At 45.5% G+C, this 25,214-nt stretch overlaps 1 long non-coding RNA gene across 1 annotated transcript in view; it reads left to right on the forward strand.

Annotated features, from left to right (window-relative positions):
- LOC115507453 overlaps window positions 1-6,348 on the forward strand; it is a 33,524-nt gene extending 27,176 nt beyond the window's left edge. The window contains exon 3 of the long non-coding RNA XR_003966655.1: window positions 6,088-6,348. This is a non-coding gene — a long non-coding RNA (uncharacterized LOC115507453). The remainder of the gene's footprint in view (window positions 1-6,087) is intronic.
- Window positions 6,349-25,214: the final 18,866 nt, after the last annotated feature.

The raw sequence follows: 25,214 nt of genomic DNA on the forward strand, positions 1-25,214 counted from the left end.
CTGGCAACCACCGGTTTGTTCTCTGTACTGAAGAGTCTGGTTTTCTTGTTCTTCTTGGTTCATTTATGTTTCTTAAATTCCACATATGACTAAAATCATATGGTATTTGTCTTTCTCTGGCTTCTCCCACTTAGCATAACACGCTCTAGGTCCATCAATGTCGCTGCAAATGGGAAGATTCCTTTTTTTTTTTTTTTTTGGATGTTTATTTCTGAGAGACAGAGCATGAGTGGGGGAGGGGCACAGAGAGGGGTACACAGAATCCGACGTAGGGTCCAGGCTCTGAGCTGTCAGCACAGAGCCCCGATGTGGGGCTTGAACTCATGAACTGCGAGATCATGACCTGAGCCAAAGTTGAACGCTTCACCGACCGACCCACCCAGGTGCCCCAACCACATTTAAACAAATCTAACAAACGTCCTAGAAGCTTGCAACCGTACAAAAAGGACAGAGATACCTGTAGTTGAATTACTTGTGCTTGATTAGAGGAAGTAAGTATTAGGAGCAGGGAAGAACTATTCCCTCAGAATACTGTGAACTGCCTGTTTATATCCTTTGCTCTTTTTTTTTTTTCATTTTGCTGTTTCTTTCTTATTTTTCTTAATTTTCTAACGTTTATTCATTATTGAGAGACAGAGGGAGACAGAACATGAGCACGGGAGGGGAAGAGAGTCAGTTGCGCATATGTAGCTGCCGTCTCGGTGTGTCCACCGGATGAGGGGAGATCAGGATCCTCCTACTCTGCCATCTCCCCGACCTCCTTTGCGTCTCGGATCTCTCTCTGAAGAGCACCTCTACTTCGGGTGCTTGATTTCACTTCCGACTTTACAGCTCTGTCATTCTAGTGCTTTCTATCACTCAAGTCACACAGGCCCCTACCTGAAACCCTCCAACCATTTCCCACTGAAATTAGAATAACAGGGGCACCTCAGTGACTCAGTCGGTTGAGCATCTGACTTCGGCTCAGGTCATGATCTCACTGTCCATGAGTTGGAGCCCCATGTCAGGCTCTGTGCTGACAGCTCAGAGCCTGCTTCGGATTCTGTGTCTCCCTCTGTCTCTCAAAAATAAACATTAAAAAATCAGAATAACAGAAATTCCCAAACATGGTTACATGAATAAAATCTAGCTACTCTTTGCCCCTCACACGGAGCTTTTGGCTATGCCAACTGAAGTTTCACTTGTCATTGTCAGTGAGTAGGTCTGATGAATATTTTCAAGTCTTTGAGCAACCATTATTTTGACATTTTGAATACTACAGCAATGGGAAATGCATAACATAATTTGAAGATAATAAGTAGGGTACAAATGAAAAACAAGAATACAATTTGTAGACCTGTTCTACAACGTGATGTCATGTTTGACGCTACAACCCCCAGACAGGAAAAGAAACCTCAAAGGAGATGGTCACTGGTAATTGACAGAAAAGCCTGCAGGGGATCACATTCCTGGGTACGTCCACAGCTATTATCTTCATAATCAGAAGGATCTTCATCAGATACTCTATTATGGAGAAGTCCCTTGTGATAGGAGATCAGTTGTGATCTGAGAACTGTGAGGGGGGGGGGGGGGAAATAAGGTGACCTGAAAAGCCTTGGCCAGTAATTCTCCAGCTGTCCAAACAACTGGAGGTGCACAGAATGCACAGGTCTTATTTTTGTAAAGGAGAAGGGGGCTAGCATCTAGCTAGGGATAGTGGTTTGGTTAAATGAACATATTTCTCATAAAAGAGCACCACTGAGTTGTTGAAAGATTGTATCAGAAGGTTTGGTGCAGAATGGGCTGGTACATTCAAGTAGGAATATCCAAAAGTCTTGGCATAATGGAGATGGGACAGTTGAAAAGATTTCTATTAGAACAGGTGGAAGATACACAATTTGTAAAGAGGAAATCATATAAAGGGAAGGGGTGGGTTTCCATTTTTTGCTAACCCATTGACCCAGGAGGTAGGTGGTCAGCATAAAACATGGAAGGTTTTCTTTTTTCTATTTTTATTATTTTCTGAGAGAGAGAGACAGGGAGTGAGCAGGGGAGGGGCAGAGAGAGGGAAACAGAATCTGAAGCAGGCTCCGAGCTGTCAGCACACAGCCCAATGCAGGGCTTGAACCCATGACCCACAAGATCATAAACTGAGTGGAAGTCGGACGCTTAACCGACTGAACCACCCAGGCGCCCCAACATGGAAGGTTTTCTTAAGGCAAGAACATCCTTACGTTGAAAGTGATGGGAGGGATGTGTTTTGCTGTAACTAATGGAAATATTTGGAGGTATAAACTATTTATAGGTTAACATTACAGGGTATTATTACCAATAAAAGACCTGGTAGGAGTGTGGTGACAAATCCAACAGTCAGAAAGGTTTCCAGAAGCAACAAGGGATTGTGACACTTGAATTATAGCATTGTTTTCCCAATCAAAAGTGGAAATGGAAGAGAAAGAAGCCTCATGAGGATTGGTATGATGAATCTTGTGAACATAATACTGGCCTGCTCCCGAGTCTTGTGAGAGGAGTCTCTGAAGATGTCATCTGCTTCACTTTCCAAGAAAGGGTTAGTTTGAGGTCTCCTGTTGGTTTGGTGGTCCAGTCAGATGTTGAAGCCTCTTTAAAATGAAAAACATGAACCCGTGAGCCTGTGCCTTTTAATTTAGCAGCACTATGATTGGTCAATAGTACCTGGTAAGATCCCCTCTCGCAAGGCTGGAGGGAATCTTTATGGAGAGCTTTCCGATAAACCATGTCTCCAGGCTGAAGGTCATGATGTTTGATGTCTTTATCTCCTAGGAGTGCACTGTGAAGACTGTTCTACCAATTTCTCACTTCTTTGAAGGGGCTATATCAACCCCTTAGAAGTCATCATCTTACCTTTAAGTAAAAGTTTGGTTCATATGCATCTTGATCTAATCTCATCAGTCTTCCAATATTCTTTCAAAGGGTGAGAGTTAGATCTACTCCCAGTGGGAGACACAAAGATTCAGTAGTACCAAGGGAAAGGCTTTTGGCCATGGCAAGTGGGAAAAATCCCAAAGTTTCGCTAGTTAGGTTTTTATAATGCCATTGGTTCACTATAAAAGGCTGCATGATGGAGGATGGATAGGCACCGTAGAAATGGTGCATAATTGGCTAAAGGTGGCAAATGGCCTATACTATCTATCCAGTGAAATGGGTCTCTCAGTTACTATGAAGTTCCAAGGGTATTTTCCCCAATTGGGAATAATCTTTTCCAACAGGATTTTTCCTATTGCTTCAACTGTAGCTCTGTGTCAAGGAAAGGCTTCTATCCACTGAGCATACAAACCGTTACTAAAACATATTTCTACCTTTGCGATGGCACCAGCTAGATGAAATCCAATTGCCATATCTCAAAAGGGCCCAGAGGGTAAGGGAAAATGTCCCTTTGAACTATGAAGGGGCTTCCAGAGTTATGTTTGGGGCAAATCCGACATTCTTTATAACACTGGGGGGCTATTTCTAGAGATGGTTTCCAAAAATATTGTTTTCCCAAAGGACGATCTTGCCAATATTTCAATGGGGTAAGTTCATGAATCCAATTAAGAATGGAATGGGTTCCTGGATGGGGCACCCAGGACTCAGCACTCCTACTGGGTGTTTATCTGAAGGAAATAAAGTCACTATCTTGAAGAGATATTTGCACACCCATCTTCAGTGGAGCCTTATTCACAATAGCCAAAGCTTGGAAACAACCTAGGTGTCCAATGGTAGAGGAATGGATAAAGAAAATGTGATACACAAACAATGGAATATCATTCTGTCCTAGAAAAGAAGAAAATCTGATCATTTACAACAACATGGATGAAATTTGAGGGCACTGTGCCAAGTGAAATAAAATCAAACAGGGAAAGAGCAATACAATATGATCTCACTTATGTGGAATCTAAAAACTAATTCAAAGAACAGTAGACTAGTGATGGGCGGGGCGGGGGAAGGGAGTAAAGGTGGTCCAAGGGTGCAAACTTCCAGTTATAAAATGAGTAAGTTCTGGGGATCTAATGTACTGCATGGTGACTATAATTAACAATACTGTACTGTATACATGAAAGTTGCTGAGAGATATTTATTTTTTAATGTTTACCCATTTTTGAGAGACACAGATAAGCATAAGTGGGGGAGGGGCAGAGAGGGAGACACAGAATCTAAAACAGGCTCCAGGCTCCGAGCTGTCAGCACAGAGCGCGACGCAGGGCTCGAACCCACGGACCGTGAGATCATGATCTGAGCTGAAGTCAGACACTCAACCGACTGAGCCACCCAGGCGCCCCTGAAAGTTGCTGAGAGATCTTAAAAGTTCACACCACACACACAAAAGGTTACTGTGTAATGGTGATGGATATGTTAACTAACCTTATTGTAATTATTTCATGAGCTATACATATACCAAAGATATACACATATCAAATCACGTGGTACACCTTAAATGTACCCCCATGTTATATGTCAATTATAGCTCAATAAAGCTGGGGAAAAAATAGATCGTAATAGCCCTCCTCTTTCTGGTGAGGGAGAGAGAGACACTTTTTACCGATGGAAATTTCCTTTACAAAAGAAAGCTTGTGCTGTTTTAGAAGCATTTCCTATGTTGGCTGGTTCTCAATGGCCTTGAGCTTAAAATAGTCCCTATTCCAAAGAAGCCTACTTTGGGGTGTTTCATGATGATTTGAAAAATTGGGTCCATGGTATTTCCTTTGAAAAAGCAAAGCCCCAATAATTTTAGTAATTCCAGAAGCTCTGTATACCTCTTTAAATCTAAACTACTATCTGTAGGTGGTCATGTAAAGTTATGTATGATGAAAGATCCCATTATACTTAAAATCATTATTAGGAAGTCTAAGCTCCAAGACATTTGATCAGTCACTTAAACTTTTGGAGTTTGGTAACTCTTCTGTAAATAGTGAGATGAAAGTACTCATCCTATCTACATTAAGTTCAAGTGTTTTTAGGTTTATTTATTTACTTTGAGAGAGAGAGGGAGGGAGCATGGGTGGGAGGAGCAGAGAGAGAGGGAGAGAGAAAACTGGAGCAGATTCTACGGTGTCGGCGCAGACGCCGATGCAGGGCTCAATCCCACAAACTGAGATCATGACCTGAGCCGAAATCAAGAGTCAGACACTTAACTGACTGAGCCACCCAGGTGCCCCTCTACGTTACAGGGTCCTAATGAGGATCAAAAGTAAGGCAAAAATTTTGATAAGCATTGTCCCTTTGCAAATGGATGTTACTTATCATTAGTTATTGGTATTAGAAAATAGCTCAGTCATCAATGTTGTAAGACGGACTCTTGGTGCTCCCTTAGGGATCAACCCATGACCTTGTATTGTCCATATTTGAACCAACTAGTCTAACAGCCCATACCAGATAGACTAATTCTCCTTTGCATATGTTTGTCACGAAATCTAGGTTTTCATTATTTTGGAACACTATTTCACAAGGCCTTTGATGAGGAGGCCAACTCTCCTAGTATGAAAGTATTAGCAGTAGTCACTATGGCGGTGCCTGGGTGGCTCAGTTGGTTAATTGTCTGGACTCTTGATTTCAGCCCAGGTCATGATCTCAGTTGTGTGATCGAGCCCCACGTCAGGCTCTATACTGACACTGTGGAGCCTGCTTGGGATTTTATACCTCTCTGCCCTTCCCCTACTTGCTCGCCTTCTCTCTCTAAAGAAGCAGTCATTATGTAGTTTAGAATGATCACCATGGGGCGCCCGGGGTGGCTCAGTCAGTTTAGCGCCTGACTTTGGCTCAGATTATGATCTCACGGTTTGGGAGTTCGAGCCCTGCGACGGGCTCTGTGCTGACAGCCTGGAAACTGGAGCCTGCTTGGATTCTGGGTCTCATTCTCTCTCTGCCCCTCCCCCACTTGTGCTCTGTCTCTCAAAAAATAAAAAAAAAAATGCTCATCAGATATCTATACAAGTCCTTTGCACGTAGTGTTATATCACTGAATGCTGATAAATTAATAAGTGGTATATAATCTATATGTCTTATAATCTATGTCTTAAGTGTCTATTACTATGCATTCTGGGCTGCATATTCTATGACAAGTATTGGAAGAGTGGCTTATTTATATCGTAGGAACATGGACTTGGAGGTTGCTCGTGAATCCCAGGACCTCCACCGCATCTACAGGCAAGAGGGGCATCCCCACCACCAGCTCTACCAGCACCACCTCTAACTGCAGGAATTGCTCCTCCAAGTCCTTGGCCTCTACTACATGGTATCCACCGCCATTGCCTTTGTTGGGGGATCGGTGATCCATAGTCACACCACCCGCTCTGAATTATGAAATGGAAGTACAAATAAATGTATAAACCTGCACCCCATGTGTATTTCGCAATCTTTATTTATTTTGAGAGAGAGAGAAAGAGCCTGTGTGAGTGGGGGAGGGACAGAGACGCCTGGGGGGGACAGAGGATCCAAAGCGGGCCCTGCACTGTTGCATATTCGTCTTCTGCCACTTTGCCAAATCCATTTAACAACCCGTGTGCGTGCCTGCATGTGTGTGCGTGTGTATTCTTTGGGATACTCCACGTATTGGAAATCCTGTCATGTGCAGAAAGACTTGCCGATTTGGGTGGCTTTTATTTCATTTTCTGGCCTCATTTTGCTATAGCTAAAACTTCTAGCAAAATCTTGAAGTGGCAATAACAAGCAACCTTCTGTTTCTCATGGGAAAGATTCCGGTCTTTCACTACTAAGTATGATACTGGCTGTGGGCTTTTCACATGAGGAAGTTCCTATTTTATTGAATGTTATAAATGGGTATTTTGTCAAGTGGTTATTCTGCATCATTTGAGATGACCATGTGGCTTTTCACCTCCATTCTATTTATGTGTACATTACATTGATTAATTTCCTTACATTCCCGGATAAATCCTGGTGTATAATCTTTAAATACGCTTGGGGGGCGCCTGGGTGGCGCAGTCAGTTAAGCGTCCGACTTCAGCCAGGTCACGATCTCGCGGTCCGTGAGTTCGAGCCCCGCGTCAGGCTCTGGGCTGATGGCTCAGAGCCTGGAGCCTGTTTCCGATTCTGTGTCTCCCTCTCTCTCTGCCCCTCCCCCGTTCATGCTCTGTCTCTCTCTGTCCCAAAAAAATAAATAAACGTTGAAAAAAAAATTAAATAAAAAAAAATAATAAATACGCTTGGATTGTCTGCCAGTATTTTCTTGAGGATTTTTATGTGTACAGTCATACAAGATATTAGTCTGTACTTTACTTGTGTTATTTTTGCCTGGCTTTGGTATTGGGGTAATGCTGGTCCCAAACAATGACCTAGGATGTTATGACAGTTCATCTTATGTGTCAACATGGCTAAGCCATGGCACCTAGATATCTGTTGAATATCTAAGTCTGAATGTTGAAATGCGGGGCGGGGCGCCTGGGTGGCTCAGTCAGTTGAGCGTCCAACTTCAGCTCAGGTCATGATCTCACGATTCCTGAGTTCGAGCCCCGAGTCGGCTGGGCTCTGTGCTGACAGCTCGGGGCCTGGAGCCTGCTTCGGATTCTGTGTCTCCCTCTCTCTCTGCTCCACCCCTGCTCACACTCTGTCTCTCTCTCAAAAATAAATAAAGAGTAAAAAAAAAATGTAAACGTTGAAGTGCAAGTATTTTTAGAGGAGACTGACGTTTCAGTAATTAAAGCAGATTACGATCTACAATACAGGTGGGTTTCATCCAATCAGTTGAAAGCCATACGAGAAAAACGATGGAAGTCCCGCAAGGAAGAGGGAATTCTACCCCCACACTGCTGTGACACTCCATCTGCAACATGAACTTTCTCAGGCATCTCAAGCATGCCAGCCTACCATGCAGATTTCATACTTCTCAACCTCTACTATCACATAAGCCAATTTCATAAAATAAACCTCTCCTCTTCTATATATGGCTCCATTTCTCCGGAGAACCCTAACTAATACAGATGCATTCCAAATTTATGAGAAGATTTGAGGATTAGTGTTAATTGTCTTTAAGTGGTAAAATTTACTGGTAAGGACATCTTGTCCTGGAATTGTATTTGACAGGAGATTTTGACTACTTATTCAAAATATTTAATAGCTACAGGTCTGTTAAGATCATCTATATCCTCTTGAGTCAATTTGGTAACGTGTATTTCTAGTAATTTCACCTGTTTAATTGTTGGGTACAGTTGTTCATAATACAGTCCAATCACCCATCTCATTTCTGTAACATAGGCCATAATGTCTGCCTCATCCTCACATTTTTAACTTCAATTATTTCTATTTTCTCCATTCAGTGTGGCCAAAGATACAGAACTTTTAGTTTTCTTCATTATCTTCTGTTCTGCATTTCATTTATCCCTGCCTTAATTATTTTCTTCTTTCTGCTTGCTTTGTAGTAGTTTGCTGATCTTTTTCTGACTTCTAAGTGAAAGGTTAGGTTGTTGATTTAAGGTCTCCTCTTTTTTAACCTACACGTTTAGGGGTGCCTGGGTGGCTCAGTCAGTTATGGATCCGACTTTGGCTAGGACCATGATCTCATGGCTCCTGAGTTCGAGCCCCACATAGGGTTCTCTGCTTTCAGCAGGAAGCCAGAGCCTGCTTAGGATCCTGTCTCCCCTCTCTCTCTGCCCCTCCCCTGCTTGTGTACGTGCTCTCCCTCTCTCAAAAATAAACATTTTTTAAAAATTGAAAAAACTACGTTTATATAATTATAATTCCCTCTGAGTGCTGCTTTCACTGCAATATATACAACTCATTTCTTTAACGTGAAAAATTCAGGAGCACCTGAGTGGCTCAGTCAGTTAAGTGTCTGAATCTTGGTTTCAGCTCAGGTCATGATGTTGCAGTTTTGTGGGTTTGAGCCCCGGGTCTGGCTCCGCACTGACAGGGTGGGACTTGCTTCGGATTCTCTGTCTCCCCCACCCCCCCTTCCCCTTCCCCACTCACTGTCTCTCAAATAGACTTTAAAAAAAAAAAAGAGCCTCTCAGAAAAGGCTGCTGAACAAATGACCCTCACCAAGGTCGTAACTGTATAGATGGAGACACCGGGCCACCGTCCCGTGGACTCACCACCCCCCACCTACCCAGAAGCATCATGGGGCACAATGGCAGAGTGACTGCCTGAGACTCCTGGAGGTGAGCTGGGCCATCCGCTTCCCTGTCTCCTAAACTTAACGTGACCCTATCAGTTCCTCTTGCTACCACAGTGGCCTGCTCCCGAGCTCTTACGCTAGATGTAGTACCTGGCTGAGCACAGGAGGGAGGCAATACCTCAAGGAGAATGGGGGACATCCAGGTCATCGTGATACCTACTGCTACAAATCAATGTCCTTGGAAAACTAGGATTCTGCCCCCGAAGACCCATATGGATTTCCATCCACAAGAATGCAGAGAAAACAGGGTCCCTGTTACCAGGAAATGCAGACTTCAAACAGAGATGTGGTGATGGGTCCACAGATGCATGTATTCCTTGGATGTCTATATGTATATTCCCACTGCCAGCAAGAAACCCAAAAGAAAGAACCATGACGTGCCCCAACAGCCCAGCAGAGCCAACCCCACTTGAAGCGCCTGGATGACTTTTAAGCCTCCTTGGGCCTTTCGTGATTCTCAAAAGGCTGAGAGGCTGCCCTTTGCAAACCTGCGCTGACATTTCAGGAGCAACAGTGCCATCAAGTGGAAGCTTTTTAAAAATTTAACATTTATTTATTTTTGAGAGAGAGAGACAGAGAGCACAAACAGGCGAGGAAGAGAGAGAGAGGGAGACACAGAATCCAAAGCAGGCTCCAGGCAATGAGCTGTCAGCACAGAGCCCGATGCGGGGCTCGAACCCACAAACTGTGACATCGTGACCTGAGCCGAAGTCGGACGCTTAACCGACTGAGCCACCCAGGCACCTCTAGTGAAAGCTTTTTGAGCAAGGCCTGCAGATGCTATCTGTGGATCCCCTGAGGAAGCCCTATGATGGGAGGAAGGGTGGGACTGGAACACCCAAAACATTCTGGAGAAGACCCAGCAGCCTGGCAACCTCCAGTATCAGTGAGGAAACCACAGAGGATGGATAGAGCCCAGCTCCAGCTGAAAGAATGCTAGCTTGGCCAGGCTGTGGGGGCAGGTGGCCTCGGCAGCGCCATGTTAAGAACCAAGGAGCCAAAGCTCCTACTCCAGGTCATCTGGCCTGTGGATTAGCACCTTCAGTCCAAAGCAAGTTCGGCCAGTGGGGCTTCTAGGGTCTCAGGGCAACAAGAAACCCAGGACTGGAGTGTCTAGTCCAAGATGCCACAGAAAGAAGAAAAAAAGGAGAGGACAGCCATCTTGTCAGGGCAGCGTTTTGCAGACAGAATAAAGAATCTCCTGATTACGTAATACTAGACCCAGACAAGGAAGAGCAATGTGGTGTACCGCAAATTAGAGCTAGGGTTGTTTACCTTTGGTTCCCACAAAAACAAAATCCGTCTCTCAGGCTTCACAGTATCCTAGACAACCCAAATTTGTCCCATATGACAGAGGGTGTGGATATCCACTAAGGATGGGAGGGAACAGAAACAGACATGACCAGGATCAGTACCTTGAGGTGGACGTCATCCCCCAGAGTGAGAGAATCCAGGTGTACTTTCCTCACATGCCTCACGGCAACCTCCTAGTGTATGGGTGTATGAAATGGCTCCTCATCTTTGTGGGGACACCTGGGATTTTCCACATGGGGTATATGTTCTGTGGTACAGCCATCGGCCTGGGCAGAGGCCACTTTAAATTAGGGACAAATCAGACCATATATGTCAGGACCTGGACCCAAGGCGATGAGAAAAGGTTGAGCACAAAAGGTTCAACCCACATAAAGTTACATGGCAAAATTCAAGGTGACTCACAAGCATGAAACGCAGAGCAGGGAGCTGGTTTCAGCACCCTTACAGGGAAGATGAAAGCAAGAGGTGTGTGAAGAGGGAGAAGCTCAACCTGGAGATTTGCTCCCTGCTGACACCCAACAGGTAAGAGGCAGGCAAAGGGCACGAACCACCCCAAAGGTTCTTCCAGAAGTGGGCTATAGGGACAGTCAGGGTCTGGAAGAAAAGGCTGTGTGCCTGGGAGTATGTCCTGTCCTTGGCTGATATGCTTGATCTGTGATCAACTCGGGGGAGAGAAGGGTTGGGTTCCCGCAGCCCAACAGCCCTGAGTTGCAGGCAGTGTTTTCACACCTCTTGTTGATTCTCCAGCTGCAGGGGGGTGGGTGGGGGGCTGGGGGGTTGTGGGGTGGAGCATGGGGCTGACACCTGCGAAGCCAGGCTTGAATGGAATCCAGGGCCATTCCTTCTCTTGGCTATAGTGAATCTCAAGCTTTTGGGAAAGCCGGAGGTATGCAAATGAACGGCCAGGGTGTGGGCACTGCTCTGCTCAATTCTGCACGTGGGGAGGCAGGCCCAACAGAATGCATGGAGCCCCCAGGAGAAGGCAGTAGAGCTAAGTGATTCCATTTTAGGCTCAGAAAGTATCCCTCAACTGGATTCCTCTGTTGTGGTGAGGGCCATTCCTCTTCTAGACTCGGCTTGTGCGTTCTTGTTGGGCCTCAGGCCCCTTGGCACTGGGAGCCGGGCTTTACATCTCATTTCTGAGCTGGTCAGGGAAACATCATTCACCCTCTTCCATGGCCACTAATGGCAGCGGGTCTCCGGCTGTGGTCTTTGGCTGGGCTTCACCATGCCCAGAGAGGCTTCCAGGGCTCTGGGCCTACCCAGTCCAAATGTGCTCTCTCTCCTAAGGGAAGGGGCACGTGGCCAAATGACCAGAGCCCCCTGGCCTGGGCTCCTTTGGAGCCAATGCTTCTAGTCCCATCCAGACATGGCAGCCACCAGGGTCCCAGACCTTGGCTCCCTGTGTTAGACCTCCAGGCTCCGAGACCAAGATCCTGTCCCTGTCTCTGATGCTTCCACGGCCTGACTCGGCCTTGCGCCGTGCTCACCCCCGTGCCTACTGGACCTCTTCACCTCCTGGGGTCACTGTCCTTCTCCCACACTTCACTCCTTTGTCACTCTTCCCCAGGAAGTGACGGTACAGAGTTTGCGAGATTTACAAGGCATTTCCTCCTGATGGCGGTATTGTACCAGAAAAGCAAACCTACCCCTCCAACCCAAGCCTCCTCCCTCCACCCTTTGCTAACAGGGAAAAAAAAAAAAAAAAAAAGGCAACGTGTATAGCCTGGCTAACACAATGTGGCTCGCCATCTTGGCCACTTTGGGGTAAAGGGAATATAAGCCTCAAAGTCTGGCGCCCCATTCTGCATGGCCTCCTCTCTCTAGCATCCTCTTGGCCTACCTTCATGACAAAAAAGCAAGGACTCCCCACCTAGGTACCCTAGCAGCAGACCTGAAGGTATCCATGGCTATTTCTTTAGCACTCCACATTTGTCTCAAACATCCAGAAACACAATCACGGTAAGGAAGAGAGACACAGCCAGCGCCCAGCAGAGCACACACTTCCAGAACCTTCCCCGACCACTGAGAGCAGCCTAAATGGGAGACACCTGGCAGCCAAACACTAAGGGCTGCAGCAGAGCCCACTCACTGGCAGTGGAGTCAAGAGAAAGACAAATCGCCCCACCAAGAGAGACAATGGATGGGGCCTCAGGACCTAGCTCTTCTCCAGTGATGGCCCCCAGGTTCTGGAGTAGACGGTGACACACACAGGTCAGATGGGAGGGCAGACTAACACCGTACTACAGATGCCCAAGCCCCAGGTTGAAGAGAGAAGAGAAGAAAGAAAGAAAAGAGAACCTAGTTCCACAGAGAAAGGGCAACTGAAATAACCTAGGCCTCTGGACCCAGGAAGAACCCACAGCACCTGACACTGGCTATTGTTACAAAAGAAATATAAAAAAGATCAAGTGTAACAAGACATTTATTTTGTACAGGTGTGTGGAGGCCAGGGGACTTGGGCTGTGAGGCAGTCAAATGCAAGAGAGTGTTATTACTACAGAGCCTCATGGGGTCAGAGCAGAGAAAATGGAGAATGCCCTCTGTGTCTGTTGGCCTTCACTTTCATTGAACCCCCAAACAATTCATGAAAAAATTACATATGGTCCCCACTGTGGGGAGAAAGATGAAAGTCAGAGAGACAATTTGGGAGTAGCCATCACACAAGGGTAAGGATTTTTGCTTTGATTTGGAGAAATTTCTTTCCCCACTGGCATCTCCAAGGCAGTTACAAGGAAAAGTACAGAAGGGAAATTTTAAATCCAGTTGACCACTGAATAACGTGCGGGTTGGAAGCTGACAAGCGCCCCTGCCCAGTTGAAAATCCACATACAACTTTTCACTCCCCCCAGAAACCTAACTACTAGTAACAACTGCTGACCAGAAGCCTTTCCGATTATGTAAACAATTAACACGTATTTTGTAGTTATCTGTGTCACTTCTACATTCTTATAAGAAAGCTAGAGAAAAATGTTTTAAGAAAAGCATAAGGAAAATACATTTACAGCACTGTATTCCATTTATTTAAAAATATGTGCATATTTAAGTGCCTTATGCAATTCAGATCAATGTGGTTCAAACCCATGTTCTTCAAGGGTCAACTGTACATCTAACACACACACACACGCTTCTGTGTGTATGTATTTACAAGCGAATGAATGGTGAATGAATATAGATTTTGCAGGTGGAATACAGACACACTCCGACGGATGGCTTCCCAGAAGGGGCTACTGAACAATGGCCTTCACCCAGGTCATCTGACTATGTGTTGGAGCCACTGGGCTCTCCACCTGTCCCGTGGACCCTAACACCGAGCACCCACCCACAATCATCCCGGGACACACAATGGCAGGGTGACTGCCTGAGGCTCCTGGAGGTGAGCCTGGGCAGTCCACCTCTCTTCTTTTAATTTTTTTATTTTTGAGAGAAAGAGAGCGAGTGAGCATATGAAAGCGTGCGTTCAGGGGATGGGCAGAGAGGGAGACACAGAATCCAAAGGAGGCTCCAGGCTCTGAGCTGTCAGCACAGAGCCCGTTCTGGGGCTTGAACCAACGAACCATGAGATCAGTGACCTGAGCCGAACTCAGACACTTAACCGACTGAGCCACCCAGGTGCCACCCCCCACTTCCCTTCTTTTAACCAGACCTGGATCCTGTCATTTCTTCCTGCTGCCATCATGGCCTGCTCTGAGCCCTTAAGCTGGAGGAGCACAGAAGACAGGCAGTACCTCAGGTAGAAAAGGGACATCAAGAACTCGTGCCACCTGTTGCTATGAATCAGTATCTGAAAACAAGGATTCTGCCCAAATAGACCTATTTGGACGTCCATCCACAAGTATACCGAAAAAAACAGGATCCCCATGCCCAGGAAATGTGCACTTAAAACTCCTAGAGAGATGTGGAATTGGATCTACACATGCACATATTCCTCTGCAGGTTATTGTAAGTATATTCCTACTGCCAACAAGAAGCCCAAAAGGAAGAGATACCACCTCCACCAACACCCCAGTATAGCCAACCCCACTTGGGGGATCAGAAGGCTCTTAGGCCTTCATTAGCCTTTTTTCATCCACAAAGGCCCCAAAAGCATGGTTGGCATTTCTGGAGCAAGAAACAGTGCCGTCAAAAGGAACCTCTTTGAGCAAAGCCTGCAGCGCCCGTCTGTGTTCTGAGGAAGGCCTGTGAGGGGAGGAAGGGTGGGTTTGGGGACACCCGCAAGATTATAGGCGGAACAAAGCGATGGCGCGCGCCTCCAGAATTGGTGGGGAAGCAACACAGGGTGGATGGAGCAGGGCTCTGCCAACCAGCAGCGCTGGGCTGCCAGGACTCAGGCCTCCCCAGGCTGGGGGGGCGTGGCCTCGGCAGCCTCCATGTTACAAAACAAGGAGCTGAAGCTCCAACTCCAGGGCAGCTGGCCTGTGGATCCTTACCCTCGGTGCAGAGGCAAGTTTGGTCAGTGGGGTCCCTGGGGCCTCAGGGCCACCAGGAACCCAGAACCAGAGGCTCCAAGCCCTGCCACCACAGAAACAGGGGGAAAGAGGAGGTGGTGGCCACCCTCTCAGGGGCAGCATTCTGCAGGCAGGATGGAGAACTTCCAGATTATTTGGTATTAGACCCAGACCAGGAAGAGCAATTCAGGTGCACTGCAGGTTAGAGCTAGAGTTCTAGGTTTTGTACTTTGGCTCCTGCTTAAAAGAGCCTGTATGCCAGGTCCCAGGTTAACCTAAATAGCCCTACATGTCCCATATGACAGAGGGTGTGATGACCCACTCGGGATAGGACAGGAGAAGACGGGACAGGGACCAGTATGTGGAGATGAACATCTTCCAGACTGAAGGGATACAGGTCAGCTTTCCTCACTACTTGTCGGGAACACTCCAGCCCAGAAACATGCTAATTCCTTGGCCACCCTCCCAGTGTAGGGGTGTATGACCTGGGTCCTCTTCCTTGGGAAATCTCTGTGAGTGCAGCCATTGGCCCTGGCCAGAGGGTAGGCCTAGACCCTCTTAAACTGGGGACTAGTCAGATGACATAAGTCAGGACCTTGACCTTGGGCTTGACAAAGACAGGTGACCACAAAGGGTGAGCCCACAGAGGGCAGCCTGACAAACTTTCAGGCAACTCATGAGTATGAAATTAAGGGGAAGGGAGTGGGTTTCAGTGTGCTTCCAAGAGGGGTGTGTGAGGAGGGAGAAGCTGAGCCTGGAGACCTGCTCCCCTACTGACACCCTGCAGGTAAGAGCTAGGCAAAGGGCATGAGCCACTCCAGGGGTACTTCCAGAAGTGGGATAGTCAGGGTCTGGAAGAAAAGGCTGTGTGCCTGGGAGTATGTGCCTTGATACTGTCCTTGGGAGATAACCTTGATCTGTGACCAATTTGGGGAGAGAAGGGTTGGGTTCCCTCAGCTCCCAAGCTCTGAGTTTTAGGCAGTGACTTCAGACCTCTTGATTCCCAGCTGTGGGGTAAGAACAGGGCTGAGATCTGCAGCACCAGGCTTGAACGGAAGCCAGGGCCATTCCTTCTCATTGCAGAAGTCAGCCTCAGGGCCTCTTGGGGAAAGTGGTCAAGAAAGCCGAAATATGCAAATGAACGGCCAGGGTATCTGCATTGTTCTACTCAGCTCTGCTCCTGTCTGCTGCTGGTGAGGTACGTTCAGGAGCCCTGGAGACAGGCCTGTGCCAGAGTCCTTTGGGAACCCAGGGAATGGCCCTGCAGCTGCTGGTTCCATTTTAGGCTCCGGAGAAGGTCTCCTTCAACCCTGACTCCGTCGTCCGAGTGAAGGCAGTTCTCTTCTGGACTCTGCGCTCTCACTGGGCCTCATCACTGCTCCCCTCTCCCACCCGGGCACAGATAGCCAGGTTCTACATCCTATTTCTGAGCTGGTCAGATGAATGTCATTCAACCAGTCTCTATGGCTGCCAATGGCAGTGGGACTCCAGTGGTGGTCTTTGGTTGTGCTTCATCATGCCCAAGAAGGCTTCCAGGACCCCGGGCCCAAGCAGAACAAACCTGATCTCTCTAGGAGAGGTTGGGACACGTGGCCAAATGCCCACAGCCTCCTGGCCTAGGCTCCTTTATAGTAAATTCCTCTAGTCCTGCTCAGACATGGTGGCCATCAGAGTCCCAAACTTTGGCTTCCTGTGCTAGACCCACTAGACTCTCAGACCATAATCCCTGAATTGGTACGCCTATCTCTGGAGCTTCCATGGCCCCATTCAGCCCTGTGCCATGCTCACCCCATGACCAGTGAATCTCTTGATCTCTCAGGGACACTCTCCCTTCTTGTACAATTCACTTCCTTGTCACTCTTCTTCAGGAAGTGATGGTGCAAGGTTCGTGGAATCTGCAAAGTGATCCCTCTTTTTTTTTTTCTTTTTCTTTAAGTAGGCTCCACACCCAGCATGGAGCCCAATGCAGAGCTTGAACTCAGGATCCTGAGATCAAGACCTGAACTGAGATCAGGAGTCACTTAACTAACTGAGCCATCCAGGTGCCCCAAAGTATTTCCTCTTGATGGCAGTATTGCACCAGGAATGTCAACCTGCCCCCACCCCTCCACCCTTTCCTGAAGAAAAAACACCAATCTCTGTCTAGCCTGGCTTACAGTAGTTAAACATCTTGACCAAATGGGATTGGAACCACACCTCAAAGTCTAGTGCTCCAACCTGCAGAGCCTGGTCTCTCTAGCAACCTCTTAGCCTATCTTTATGACCAAAAAGCAATGACTGCGCCTCTACTAGGCACCCTAGCAGAGGACCTGAAAGTACCCCTGGCTGTTACTTTAGCACTCCATGATTGCCTTAGACTTTGGGAAACACACTGAGCATGGGCGCAGAGGCAGAGCCATTCCCTACCTGTGTCCAGCAGGGCCTGCACTTCCTGGACATCCTTCCTAGTCACTGAGAGGTAACTCTGAATGCAGGACCTCAGCAGGCAGACACAAAGGTCTGTGGCTATCTACTGGTACTGGCGGTGGAGTCGAGAGAGGTGAACCACCTACACTGAGACAGATGATATACAGAGCGTGAGGACCCAGTTCTTCTCCAGTGATAGACTCCAGTTCAGGCGTAGACAGAGGTCCACATGGAAGACTGGAGGGCAGCGGGGCCTTCTACCACAGACGTCAAAATCCCAAGTTGAATAGAAAAGAGGAGAGGAAGGGGTGCCTGGGTGGCTCAGTCAGTTAAGCATGCAACTTTGGCTCAGGTCACGATGTCACAGTTTGTGGCTTCGAGCCCCGCATTGTGCTCTGTGCTGACAGTTCAGAGCCTGGAGCTTGCTTTGGATTCTGTGTCTCCCTTTCTGCCCTTTCCCCACTTGCATTCTGTCTCTTACTCTCAAAAATGAATAAACATCCGGGGTGCCTGGATGGCTCAATTGGTTAAGTGTCTTACCTCTGCTCAGGTCATGATCTCCCCGCTCGTGAGTTTGAGCCCCGCATCGGGCTCTGTGCTGACATCTCAGAGCCTGGAGCCTGCTTCGAATTCTGTGTCTCCCTCTCTCTGCACCTTCCCTCCCCTTAAAAATAAATAAACATAAAAAATTGTTTAAAAAATGAATAAACATTTAAAAGTTAAAAAAAAAAAAAGAAGAAGAAGAAAGAGAGCCTCGTGTCCAAAGAGAAGGGATAAGCGAAATAACCTAGGCCTGTACCCCCAGGAAGAAACCAGGGAACCCTACACTGGGTATTTGCCAGAAACAAATAGAGAAGATGAAACAGAACACATTTACTCTGCAGAGATGTGTCAAAGCCAGGGAATTTATGGGCTCTGAGAACAGCCAAATGCAAAAGATTGGAGTGCCTAGGTGGCTCAGTCAAGTTAAGTATCTGACACTTGATCTCAGCTCAGGTTTTTATCTCAGTGTTGTGAGTTTGAACCTAGCATTGGGCTCTACGCTGAGCTTGAAGCCTACTTGGAAAAAAAAAGTATTATTACTACAGGAGCTTTATGGGAGAGCCGGGGAAATGTAAAATGCCACATGGGTCTGCTGGATTTCATTTGCATTCAACTCCAAAACCACACATGACAAATATTACATGTGGTTCCCACTGTGGGGAGGAATCTGGAAGGCAGAGAGACAAACCGGAGTGGTCATCATTCAACGGTAAGAACTTCTGGTTCGACGGGGAGACATTTCCTTCTGCAGTGGCAAAGCGATTAGAGGGTGAAGTACAGGAGGAGGAGATTTTTATATACAGTTCACCTTTGAATAACTCCAGGATTAGGGGTGCAGACCCAGCCACCCCTAACTACTGGAGTTGAAAACCCAAAAAGGACTTTTCACTTCCTCAAAAACCTAACTATTAATAACCAATGTTGACCAGAAATCTCTCCTATTACATAAACAATGAATTACCACATATTTTGTACATGTGTTACTTATAACAGAAAAAAAATTTTTTTAGAAGAAATGTTTTAAGACAATCATAAGAGATTGACACAAATGCAACGATATCCCATGCTCATGGGAGAATATTGTTAAAATGTTGATACTACCCAAAGCAATTTACATATTTAATGCAACCCCTATCATAACACCAACAATATTTTTCACAAAACTAGAAACAAATAATCCTAAAATTTGTATGGAACCACAAAAGACCCCAAATAGGCAAAGCAATCTTGGAAAAAAAGAAAAAAAAAATGAACAAAACTGGAAGTATCAAAATCCCAGATTTCAAGATATACTACAAAGCTGTAGTAATCAAACAAGTATGGTACTGACATAAAAACAGACACATAGATCACTAGAACAGAATAGAGCCCAGAAATAAACCACTGTATGGTCAATTGATTTTCGACAAAAAGAGGCAAGAACATGCAATGAGAAAAAGACATTCCCTTCAACAAATGGTGTTAGGAAAACTGGACAGCCAGGTACAAATGAATGAAACTGGACCACTGTCTTATACCGTACACAAAAATAAAGTAAAAATGGATTAACAACCTAAATGTGAGATGAGAAACCAGAAATGTCTCTGACATCCACGGTAGCAACATATTTTTAGCTATGTCTCTGGAGGCAAAGGAAACAAAAGCAAAATTAAACTATTGGGACTATATAAAAATAAAAAGCTTCTGCACAGCACAGTAAACAATCAACAACACTAAAAGACAACCTACTGAATGGAAGAAAAGATTTGCAAATGACACATCCAATGAAGGGTTAGTATTTAAATATGTAAAAAACTTACACAACACAAAAACCTCAAATAATCCAATTTAAAAATGGCCAAAAGACCTCAAGAAAGTCGGGATAGAAGGAACATACCTTAACATCATAAAAGTCATATATGAAAGGGCCACAGCTAACATCCTCCTCGATGGGGAAAAACTGAGAGCTTTTCCCTGAGATCACAAAGACAACACGGATGTCCACTCTCACCACTGTTATTTAACAAAGTGTTGGAAGTCCTAGCCTCAGCAATCAGACAACAAAATGAAATAAAAGGCATCCAAATGGGCAGAGAAGCAGCCAAACTTTTACTTTTCACAGATGACATGATACTCTACATGGAAAACCCAAAACTCCACCAAAAAACTGCTAGAACTGATATACATGAATTCAGCAAAGTCACAGTACATAAAACCAATGTACAAAAATCAGCTGCATTTCTATACACCAATCATGAAGCAACAGAAAGGAATTCAAGGAATCGATCCCCATTTACAACTGCAAAATAACTACGAATAAACCTAACCAAAGAGGTAAAAGATCTGTACAATGAAACCATAGAAAACTTATGAAAGAAATTGAAGAAGACACAAAGAAATGGAAAAACATTCCATGCTGTGGATTCAATGAATATTGTTAAAATGTCAACACTACCCAAAGCAATTTACACATTCAACGCAATTCCAATCAAAATACTATCAGAATTCTTCTCAGAGCTACAACAAAGAATTCTAAAATTTGTATAGAACCACAAAAGACCCCAAATAGCCAAAGTAATGTTGAAAAAGAAAACCAAACGTGGAGGCATCACAATCTCGGACTTTAGCCTGTACTACAAAGCTATCTATCAAGACAGTATTGGCATAAAAACAGATACATAGACTGAAGGAATATAATAGAGAACCCAGAATTGGACTCACAAATGTATGGCCAACTAATCTTTTTTTTTTTTAATGTTTATTTTTGAGGTGGGGGGAGACAGAGCACTAGTGGGGGAGGAGTAGAGAGAGAGGGAGACACAGAATCTGAAGCAGGCTCCAGACTCTGAGCTGTCAGCACAGGGCCTGACACGGGGCTCAAACTCATGAGCCATGGGATCATGACCTGAGCACAAGTCGGATGCTTAACCTGACTGAGCCACCCAGGTGCCCTGGCCAACTAATCTTTGACAAAGCAGGAAAGAGTATCCAATGGAAAAAAGTCTCTTTAGCAAATGGTGCTGGGAACACTGGACAGCAACATGCAGAAGAATGAAACTGGACTACTTTCTTACACCAAACACAATAATAAACTCAAAATGGATGAAAGACCTAAATGTGAGACAGGAACCCATCAAAATCCTAGAGGAAAAAACAGGCAACAACCTCTCTGACCTAAGCTGCAGCAACTTCTTACTTGACACATCTCCGAAGGCAAGGGAAATAAAAGCAAAAATGAACTACTGGGACCTCATCAAGATAAAAAGCTTCTGCACAGAAAAGGAAACAATCAACAAGACTAAAAGGCAACCAATGGAATGGGAGAAGATATTTGCAAATGACATATCGGAAAAAGGGTTAGTATCCAAAATCTATAAAGAACTTACCAAACTCAACACCTGAGAAACAAATAATCCATTGAAGAAATAGGCAGAAGACATGAACACTTTCCCAAAGAAGCCATCCAGATGGCCAACAGATACATGAAAAGATGTTCAACAATGCTCATCATCAGGGAAATACAAATCAAAACCACACTGATACCACCTCACACCAGTCAGAGTGGCGAAAATGAACAACTCAGGAAACAACAGATGTTGGCAAGGATGTGGAGAAAGGGAACCCTCCTGTACTGTTGGTAGAATGCAAACTGGTGCAGTCACTGTGGAAAACTGTGTGGAGGTTCCTCAAAAAATTAAAAGTAGAATTACCCTGCGACCCAGCAATAGCACTACTAGGAATTTATCCAAAGGATATAGGAGTGCTGATTCATAGGGGCACATGCACCCTAATGTTTATAACAGTGCTTTCAACAATAGCCAAATTATGGAAAGAGCCCAAATGTCCATCAACTGACGAATGGATAAAGAAGATGTGGTATATACATATATACAATGGAATACTACTTGGCAATGAAAAAGAATGAAATCTTGCCATTTGCAAAAACATGGATGGAACTGGAAGGTATTATGCTACGTGAAATAAGTCAGAGAAAGACAGGTATCCTATGTTTTCACTTGTATGTGGAATTTGAGAAACTGAACAGAAGACCTTGGGGGAAGGGAAGGAAAGAAATAGTTACAGAGAGAGAGGCAAACCATAAGAGACTCTTAAATACAGAGAAAAAACTGAGGGTTGATGGGAGTGGGAGATTGGGGGATCAAGGAAAATGGGTGATGGGCACTGAGGAGGACACCTGGTGGGGTGAGCACTGGACGTTTTATGTAAGTGATGAATCACAGGGGAATCTACTCCCGAAGCCAAGAGTACACTGTATACTCTTATATTGTATGCTAGCTAACGTGACAATAAATTATATAAAACATAAAAAATAGGGGCACTTGGGTGGCTCAGTTGGTTGACTGTCCAACTTTGGTTTGGGTCATGATCTCACGGTTCATGAGTTCAGGCCCCACACTGGGCTTGCTGCTGTCAAGCCTGTCAGCACAGAGCCCGCTTGGGATCCTCTGTCCCCTTCCCACTTGCACTCTCCCCAAAATAACTAAATATTTTTTTAAAAACATAAAAAATAAAAATAAAGACGGCCAGAAGACATGAACAGAGGTTTCTCCAAAGAAGACATACAGATGTCCAACAGATATATGAAAAGATGCTCAATGTGACTCATCAACAGGAAAATACAAATCAAACCCACAACGAGATATCACCTCTCATCTGTCAGAATAGCTAAAATCAAAAACACAGGCAATAATAAGTGTTGATGAGGTTGTGAAGGAAAAGGAACCCTCATGCACTGTTGGTGGGAATGTAACCAGGTGTAGCCACTGTGGAAAACAGTATGGAAGTTCCCCCAAATTTAAAAAATAGAATTAGCATATAATCTAGTAATTCCACTGCTGGGTATTTAACCAAAAATATATGTTTACTGCAGCATTATTTATAACAGCCAAATTATGGAAGCAGCTTAAGCGTCCATTGGGATAATGAAAATGTGGGACGGACACACACACACACACACACACACACACACACAGTGGAATAGTATTCAGTCATAAAAAAACCAAATCTTGCCATTTCCAACAACACGGATGGATCTAGAAGTATCATGCTAACTGAAACAGGTAAGAGAAAGACAATACGATTTCACTTATATGTGAAATTTAAAAAACAAAAGAAAACAAAGAAAAAAACAGAAACAAAAAAACAAACTATGGTTACCAGATGGGAAGTGGGTGGGGGGATGGGTAAAATAGGTGATAGGGGATTAAGAGTACACTCATCTTGATGAGCACTAAATAATATACAGAATTATTCAATCACTATATTACACACCTACAACTAATATAATGCTATAAGCTAATTATATTAGAATTAACAATTTAAAAATAACAATAAATTTAAAAAAGAAAATCGTAAGGAAAACACATTTACAATACTGTACCATACTCATTTAAAACAATCTGCATATTTAAGTAGAGTCCTGCAATTCAGGATCAATGCAGTTCAAACCCACGTTCTTCAAGGGTCAGATGTATAGGTATATACACACACAAACACACATTTATGTATATATATGTATTTATGAATGAATGGTGAATGAACATGGATATTGAGGGTAGAATACCCACTACAAAGGATGGCTTCCCAGAAGGATTCCCTGAAAAATGGCCCTCACCCAGGTCATCTGACTATGTGGATGGAATCACTGGGCTCTACGCCTGTCCCATGGACCCCAACGCCCTGCACCCACCCACAATCATCCTGGGACACGATGGAAGAATGACTGCCTGAGACTCCTTGAGTGAGCCTAGGTAATCCACTTCTCTGTCTTCTAACCTGAACTTGACCCTATCAGTTCCTCTTGCTACCACAGTGGCCTGCTCCCAAGCACTTAAGCTAGATGTAGTACCTGGCTGAGCACAGGAGAGAGGCAATACCTCAAGGAGAATGGGGGACATCCAGGTCATCGTGACACCTACTGCTACAAATCAGTGTCCTTGGAAAGTGAGAATTCCACCTATATTTGCCCATTTGGACATCAACGCACAAGTGTACAGAGAAAAATCGGTCCTTGCTCCCAAGAAATGTGCACATAAAACTCCTAGAGAGATGTGGAACTGGATCTACACATGCACATATTCCTGTGGATGTCATTAGAGGTGTATTCCTACCACCACCAAGAAACCCCCAAAAGAGAGACAGCAGTACCTCCCAACACCCCAGTACAGCCAACCCGACTTGGGGTTAGATAACTCTTGAGCCTCCTTGAGCCCTTTTTGACACACTAAGTGGGGGAGGGAAGGCCCCAGAGCAACCAGGGAAGGCATTCCTGGAACAAGAGTGCCATCAAGTGGAATCTTTTTGAGCAGAGTCTGCAGCGCCTGTCTGTGCTTCTCAGGAAGGCCTGTGAGGGGAGGAAGGGTGGGTTTGAGACACCCACAAGATTCTGGGCTGGACAAAGCAAATGGGTGCACTTCCAGAATCACTGGAGAAGTGACACAGGGTGGATGGAACTGGGCTCACCCAACAAGGAGCCCCCGTGTACCAGGCTGCCTACCTCAGGCCTCTCGTCTCCCCAGGCTGAGGGGGCGTGGCCTCGAGAGCCACCATGTTAACAAAACAAATTACTAAGCCTCCCACTCCAGGATGTCTGGCCAGTCAATCCTTGCCTTTAATGCAGAGGCCAGTGTGTTCCCTGGGGTCTCAGGGACATGGGGAACCCTGGACCAGAAGCTCTAGGCTCAAAAACCACATAAACAGGGGAAAGGGTAGGAAGTGGCCACCCTCTCAGGGGCAGCATTTTGCAGACAGGATGGAGAATTTGATTATCTGGTACTAGACTCAGATAAGGAAGAGCAACTCAAGTTGTAGGTTGGAGCAGGAGTTATGACTTTTGTATTTTGTCTCCCATGTAAAAGAGGCTGGGTGCCATGCCCCACAGTATCCAAGAAGGCCTAACTTCTCACATATGACACAGGGTGTGGATACCCACTCAGGATATAATGGGATGGAACAGGAGAAGATAGGACAAAGTTCAGTACATCTTTCTCCTGACTGGGTGGATGCAGGTCTGTTTCCTGCAGTACTTGTCAGAAATGTTGCAGCCCAGAAACACCCTGGGCTCGCTCTCTCAGTGTAGGGGTGCATGACCTGGGCCCTCTTCTATGAGGAGACGCCTGAGATTTCCCACACAGGGTCCATGTTCTATGGGTGCAGACATTGGCCCTGGCCAGAGGAGCACACTAAGACCATTTTATTTTTCTGTTTTGTTGCTTTGTTTAAGTATGCCCAATGTGAGGCTCGAACTTACAACCCCCAGATCAAAAGTTGCATGCTCTACCAACTGAGCCAATCAGGTGCCTCAAGTGTTATATTTTATTGGTTTTGTTTTTAAAGTAATCTCCATGTCCAATGTGGGGCTCGAACTGATGACCTCGAG

The sequence above is a fragment of the Lynx canadensis genome, chromosome X (genome assembly GCF_007474595.2).
Source record: "Lynx canadensis isolate LIC74 chromosome X, mLynCan4.pri.v2, whole genome shotgun sequence".
In the NCBI taxonomy this organism is placed as follows: Eukaryota; Metazoa; Chordata; class Mammalia; order Carnivora; family Felidae; genus Lynx; species Lynx canadensis.